Consider the following 7,206-nt stretch of genomic DNA (forward strand, 5'->3'; position numbering starts at 1 on the left):
GAGCACTGGGACAACAGAAGGAACAGAAAGAGGGACAAACCCAGTCAAGCACAGAGACTTTTCATGATTGCTGAGCTCCAAATGGCCCCCAAGAATGGCGCCATCCACCAGTCCTTCTCTGTTGCGACAATGAGCTGGTCCAGTGGCTGCTGTCCCTCTTTGGCCAGGCACCTCCCAGGCTCTTTGCTCTCCCCCTTCCTGTACTGGCAGCAGGTGTGCCCTCCTTCTTTGGTTCCACCTGCAGAGCCTTGTGTCTCTTAGCCATGGCCACCTGGGAAGTGGGAGCAGTCACAGAGGAGATGTGCTGTCTGCACCAGGCAGGAACCAAGGCCTCTGTGTGCACAGGTGAAAACCTGTGTCCCCACAGGATGTTTTGGCTGCCCTGCTCTTCACCACTTTTTGGCTGGAAATGCATATGCCTTTCTTCCTCATCCAGAAGTCCATGGCTGGGCAAAACTGGGTGAGTGGACGCTATTCCAATGGCTGTGTAGGTTGGAATTGATGAAGGAAGGAGACTGTTCCCAATTCCAAGCCACATCGGAACAGCCACAGGAGACACTTTCCATCTTTAAGAAAGAATGGACAATTGAGAAGTGCACATAGAGCACTCTTCTCTGGGTGACAAGGAAGGGAATCTTCCAGCTGGCTTGAGGGTTTGTAGGATTTTTATTCTGAGGCTGGCTCCAAGCTGGCATTGGAGAAAGTAGTCCTGAAGTGCTCCTGGTCATCTGCTCCACTTCCTTGATTGCTTCAGTTCAAGTTTGGCTTAGCTTTCATTTGAAAAGCACCTCGATTGGAGACTTACATGGTGGGGGCCCATGTGATCTGTGGAAGGAATAGTAGAAGCAATAGAGTCATGAAAACAAGACCAGTATGAAGCCAGCCCCACAGCCAATTTCAATTTCTCTGAAGAATTTTGTCTCCAATGACTTCTGACAAGTCAGGAGTCTACAGGAAATCTAGGAAGCCAAGTGTTCTGCTCAGTTTGGCCAGACGAGCCCACACTGGGTCATTTACTAGGTTGCAGCCTTCTGCTGCTCAGGAAACAATCCCTGCTTTTGCCTTTACTGCACAGGGAAGCTCAGGCAAAGCGCGCCCAATTCCAGCTGACCTCAAAAGCAAAAGGAATGCCCCAAGGTGCTCCCCGGCTGCCTCCAAGGACAACAATGGCTTCTGTAAGGAGTCCAAAATGTCTCTGTGACTCCAAAGTGAGGAGGAACCCATGGTACAGCTCATGCTGAGGCACACACAACATAAACTGCTCGATCAGACAAAGAATGCACAGAATGTTCCCAGCAGCTTCAGGCACCTCCTCAGTAGCCTGACAGCCAGCCTGCTCCCACAGCTCCAGCCTGGCTCTGCAGGGGGCTTCCTGTAGGACCTCCCTCCTTCTGAGACACAGCTCTGCCCTTCCCATTCTCTTCAGGACCACAATGCCACTCCTGCCTTCCTCAAATCTGCACATTAATAGAGACTTTGTGCCATCCAGCAATGCTGTCCGAAGCAGAAATTTAGAAGAAGGATCAGCTGATGGGAGAAAAGGAGATGCCACCTTCCTTTCCGACTCTGATGGCTGCCTGTTTCCTGGGCCCTCTCTCTCCTCAGGATTTCTGCTGTTCTCAGAGGCTCCATTCTCTAAGTGCTGAAGTGGTCCTTGTCATCTTCTCTGCTTCCTGCATTACATTGCTGCAGGGATGACAGCAATCAGGCTTTCAGAAGAGGCTGAAGAGAGGCTCTGCTAACTTGAGAAATGGATGCTGCCCAAAGAGAAAAAGAAACAAAATCAACCAAATTAAAAGGGACAAAGAGAAAAGGAACCACTATTTTCCAAACGGAGCTTCTAACAGGGTCAAGCTGGATTCCTCTAGTGCCCAGAATCACACAGACGCAAGCGGCAGGGCGCAGATGGAGTCAGCGCAGGCTTGCAAGGAGAGCAGTGTCTGCCTTGGCATGGCCCCCTCCTCCTGGGCAGGCTGGCATCTTCCTTCACAGCAGGGACAGGCAAGCAAGTGGTGCGGTTGCCAGCTGCCTGTCTGCCACAAAACGTGGCAGCAAAGCTGCAGCGGTCCTCCTCGACTTGAGAGGGCCAGGCAGCACATGGGGCTGGCACAAATCCTGCTCAGCTGTCCCTGTGTGGCTGGCAGAAACCTCGAAGAGTGGGGTGGGAGGGACATGCTGGGTGTCCCCTGATGCTCACAGTCAGCCCACCCACAGCCCCCACCTTCCCACAGACCACTCTAGAACCGCTTGGCAGAGACTGCTTTTGTTGTGTTCTTCAAGCCCCACTTGAAGCAGATCTCCTTCCCCAGCTCTGCAATACTTCAGTTCCTTTGCTACCAGGTAAACCTGAATACACCAGTCAAGAGCAAAAGAGGGCCTCAGAAATGACCAGAAGGTGGGAGCTCTCCTCTGAGGAATGGCTGGGAGAGTTGGGCTTGTTTAGCCTGCAGAAGGGCAAGCCCCAAGGAGACCTTTCAATATTTGAAGGGGCTTAGAAGAAAGATGGGAACACATCTATTGGCAGGGCCAATCGCAAGAGAACAGGGGTGAATGGTCTTAAACTAAAAGAGAGTGAACTCACATAGGCTCTAAGGAAGAAACTCTTTTTGAGGAGAGTGCTGGAACACTGGCATAGGCTGCCCAGAGAGCTGGGAGGTGCCCCACCGCTGGCAACATTCAAGGCCAGGTTGGCTTGGGCTCTGAGCAGCCTGATCTACTTGAAGATGTCCTCAGCAGTGGCAGGAGATTTGGACTAAATGACCTTCACCAGTCCCTTCTAACCTCAGCTAGTCTTGGATCCTACTTGGTTCTCATTTGAAAAGCACCCAGAGTGGAGATGACTATGTCGGGGGCCCATCTGATGCGGCAAAGGCTTGGAGAGGCACAGTGCAGAAGAGATAGCCTAGGCTGTGTCTACCTTTTGTTCAGCTTTGCCACTAAGGAACGAGAAGCTTGGCCGTGAAGATGGAAATTGTTCCTTAGCAGTCAGTGCCTACATTGGAGCTCATTGTCTTCCCTACAGCTAAAGCAGCTTTCCTCTCCTCTCTTTCCTGGGCTTGCTTTTTCTTTTTATAAATGACATGCAGCATGTCCCACATGGTTGCTGTAAACAATTCCCCACAAAAGCTTCCACCAAACCCACTCTAATGGACACACAGAAAGAAGGAAAAGAACCTTAAATCCCAATGTGGCACAGTGTAGAAGCTGGTGGGAGGAGGAAACCAGTGTGCCACAATGGGCAAGTCCCAGCCAAAAGGGAGTTATGAGGTCGAGACCAAATCTCTCAGCTGGTGGGCACACCTTAGGAAGGCAGGCTCAGGAAAACAGAGCAACCACAAGCCTTCCAAAGTTTGGAAGCTTCCTTCCCCTTCCTATCCTCTGCCATTGAAATCAGGATTTTTCTCCCTCCCAAGAATAATTTCTTGAGCATTAACGGCAGGTGCCTGCCTAAACCACTTGTGATTTCCTTTCTCAGTTAAAAACTACAAAGAACGGAGAAAGATCTGGGCTTTTCTTCTTTGCCTGCTTTCGGCAGCCATTTTGGAAAGGCTCTACACAAGTCCAGGTGTTTCCCAGCCCCAGGACCACTACTGGCATGAGCCCAGCAAGTGTAGGGGAGAGAGCAGCTGGTCAGATGCCACATCTGACATCTGGGAGTCTGCATATTGTCCTGATGCAAATTCCCTCTGCGTGTCAGACTGAAAGTCAGGACAATTCTCAAGAAATGTCTGATTAGATGAGGAATGCCTTTGGATCTACAGACCCCATATTTGCGCCTTACCGGTGTCATAATCCCAAAGCTTTAAACTGTTGCTGGGTGACCCTAATTTCCTCTAGGCTAGAGATCAGGGAATAGTTTCAAACATGCACTGCTTACAAAACAGTCCCCAGAGCCATGCATACTGTTTTCTGCCCACCATTCACAAAAACACTGCTGTTTCCTCAAAGGAAAGCAACAGAAAGCTCTAGCAGCCTGCCCCGCCCCAAGAGTTTCCAACCGATTTTTTATTCTCCTTTCTACATCCTATGTCTCAGCAAAAGTGGTTTCTGCCAGCACAGTGCAGACAGACCATTAGTTCATGTGCAACAGCGCGGCTTGGTGCTCCAGCCTGAGAGCTGGAACTCAGCAACCTGGGTAACTGTGCCTTGAGATGCAACAGCAGCCAGGGAATGAGGCTGGGGGTGACAGCTTGGGGACAAGGCTGGCCCAGCAACGGCATGGCACACACGCTGCGGAGGAGGCATCGTCAGCACGACAGCCCTAATAATGCCACACAAACCTCCACAGTTCTACACATTTATTGGACGCTGGTTGCTCTGCATGTATGTCTGTACTGCTGCCTTTAGAACCTTTTGGAAACGGTCCGAGCTAGCAGGATTCACGCACCATCAGGAGCTGATGCAGCCTGGCAACCTGGTGATTTGCAGAGGCTTCTGGCTTTCCAGGTGAAGCCAAGGCAAGCCCTGCTGCTGCTGACACTGCTGCGCGAGAGAGCCCCGGCTGGACAGGGATGGCACCACTGTGCCAGGGGCTGCTGCTCCTTCCAGAGCTGGGCGGTGCTTTTGGGCAGTAATGACAGCTGGTGGGAGAACAAAGGGGCCTTTTCCTGGGCCAGCACTTATGGATGCACTAGGACCACCTTCAGGGCAGAGCTCTGGCACCCACAAAGACGAGCAGAGGGACACAGTTGGAAAACGCCTCCTTTCAAGCCTTCTTCTCTCTTGGGAAAGAAGGGACCAAGTGACAGCACGGGCAGCAGGGCCCGAGCCCTCCCCCGTGCCTGCAGTGAGGGGCGGCTGCCGCTGGGCGGCGCCATGGGAAGGGAGCGCCCCCGCGCGGGGCGGGCGGGGCGGGGCAGCCGCCAGGGAGCGCCCGCGGCGGGGCGGGGCCCCGCTCTGAGGGGGGAGAGCCTCGGGCAGCTGCGGAGCCGCCAAGGGGACTGTCCGTCCGCAGGGCACAGCGCCGGGGCAATGGACAGCGCCAGGGCAAAGCACAGCTTAGGCGCAGGCTGACCAGGAAGGGAATGCTCCCATGCAGGGCAGGAGCTAGGTCTTTTGATTGCCAGTCCTGCAATGAGCTGGCAGGGCACAAGGCCTCCTCAAGCACCGGCGCCTCCTCTCCAGGCTGCCTGCACCTCCTGAGCTGACAGGCTCCCATCAGCCAGGCTGGGGGCAGGCTCAGCTGATGTTACAAAAGAAAAAAAGACAAAAGCCAAACCAGAAAGGAACTATTAATTCCCAGGCTGAATTCCTCCCAGGCAGAGGCAGGATTCCTTCTGATTCCCAGAAAGGTGCAGAAAGCATACACAGGGACACTCTGTGCCACTTACCTTCATGTCCAGGACCTTGCTATTGCAGGCCAGCGTAGCTCACAATCGTATCCACCCTTTTATCCAGGTGTCTTCAGCTTGTGGGGATTTTCCCCTGAGAGCAGCCTGAGAATGCTGCTTGCTGTCACAGGGCTTTGTTCCTTCCAGGAAACTCCACAGACTCACTTAGCTTCCTCCTTTCTAAGACATGGCCCGGCTTAACTGCCAAGAGGATGAGCAGCAGGTGTCTTCAGCTTGTTGGGATTTTCCCCAGAGAGCAGCCTGAGTGTGCTGCTTGCTGTCACAGGGCTTTGTTCCTTCCAGGAAACTCCACAGACTCACTTAGCTTCCTCCTTTCTAAGACATGGCCCGGGTTAACTGCCAAGAGGATGAGCAGTGGAAGCCATTCCTCAGCAAATACCAATCCCCCTAAGAAATGCAGATTCCAGTGGGATTTAGGCCTGAGTGTTGCTCTCAAGAGCACTGAAGTTCGGGGTTTCAGCAGCAAGACAAGAGCAGGCAGCTTGGCAGGCCTCCAGCATCTCCAGCACTCACCTGCCTTGCAAATTCCTCTGCTTCCTCTAGCCCTTGGATGAACTCCTGCTCTTGACCTGTGGCCTTCTCCTGTTACCCGTGAGGCTGGCACCTGAGCCATGTCATCAGGAGGTCTAGAATGAAATGACGGAGGAGAATTCCACAGAACCTGCATTTTGGATCATTTGCCCCATTCGGTGCTTGCAACTGGCCACAGGAGACATGGAGTTTGCAGTTCAGTGAGCTATGTGGCCCAGAAAAGAAAAGACTCAGTTAGCTGAGGAAAACCAATTTACTCAGCACCTGCAGGCCAGAAGTGAGAGTGCAGCAAATGACTGAAAAATTGCCGAATACGATGCAGCACATATCCAAAATGGGCATGCCAGAGAGTTGAAAGCCACATCCATGGAGGAATCTGACCTTGCAGCTTTCCCACAAGCCAAAGGGAGTGGCTTTTTGCAAAGGCACCAGGAGCTCAGTGTGGGACAGAGAACTTTTTCAAGAGCAGGGCTGACTTGGGATCTGGTGGAAGCAAAGAGAACGGGCAAATGCGCCCATGGGTGCACCCACACTGTCAGGGCTGCTCCAAGGGCACCCCCTGCCACGCACGGGACACGGGCAGCACTGCCCCGTGCAGAGGACGTGTCCCTGCCATATTGACAACACAAACGCTGCTCCAGTGTCATGCAAGCACATATGGGTGGTTTGTTAGTCGCCACTTTTCCCCCACTAAAAAATCGTTCTTCCTTCTGTGAATCCTACGATGCGCTGGTTAATGTTAGGGCAGTTCTGCAAGCACTGTTTTTTTTGCAAGAACAGGCAGTCTTGAGCTCAGACTTGTAGGAACCCATAAAAGCAGAGAGTTTTGGGAAAGCTGCAAAAGGCAGGCCTCAGAGACAGCAGAACTGTGATTAGAGCTAAGCAGTAGCCATAAGAGTGGTCAGCAGAAAAATTATGTAAGATGGCCGATTGCTGCGGGTGTCCCCTTTCCCCCCTTTTTCTTGCACAGTCTGGGGACTTGCGCAAGTGAGTTCTTGTTCCGTTTTTGTTTCCTGGCCTGCAGAATGGAGCAGCACTGATCAGGATGGCACCAGTGTGCCACGGGCTGTTTCTCCTTCCAGAGCTGGGTGGTGCTTGTGAGGCAGTAATGACAGCCGGTGGGAGAAGGAAGGGGCCTTTCCCTGCGCCAGCACTTATGGATTCACTTGGGCCACCTTCAGGGGAGACTTTCTGCCCCACAAGGTAAAGCAGAGGAATGCAGTTGGGAAACCCTTCCTTCCCAGCCTTCTTCTCTCTTTTTCTTATTTTTTTCTGTGGTTGTAGAGTCTGCAGACACATGCAGGTCTCACTTTTCCTTCCTTTC

This window comes from Pyrgilauda ruficollis, unplaced genomic scaffold (assembly GCF_017590135.1).
Source record: "Pyrgilauda ruficollis isolate IOZ18807 unplaced genomic scaffold, ASM1759013v1 scaffold859, whole genome shotgun sequence".
In the NCBI taxonomy this organism is placed as follows: Eukaryota; Metazoa; Chordata; class Aves; order Passeriformes; family Passeridae; genus Pyrgilauda; species Pyrgilauda ruficollis.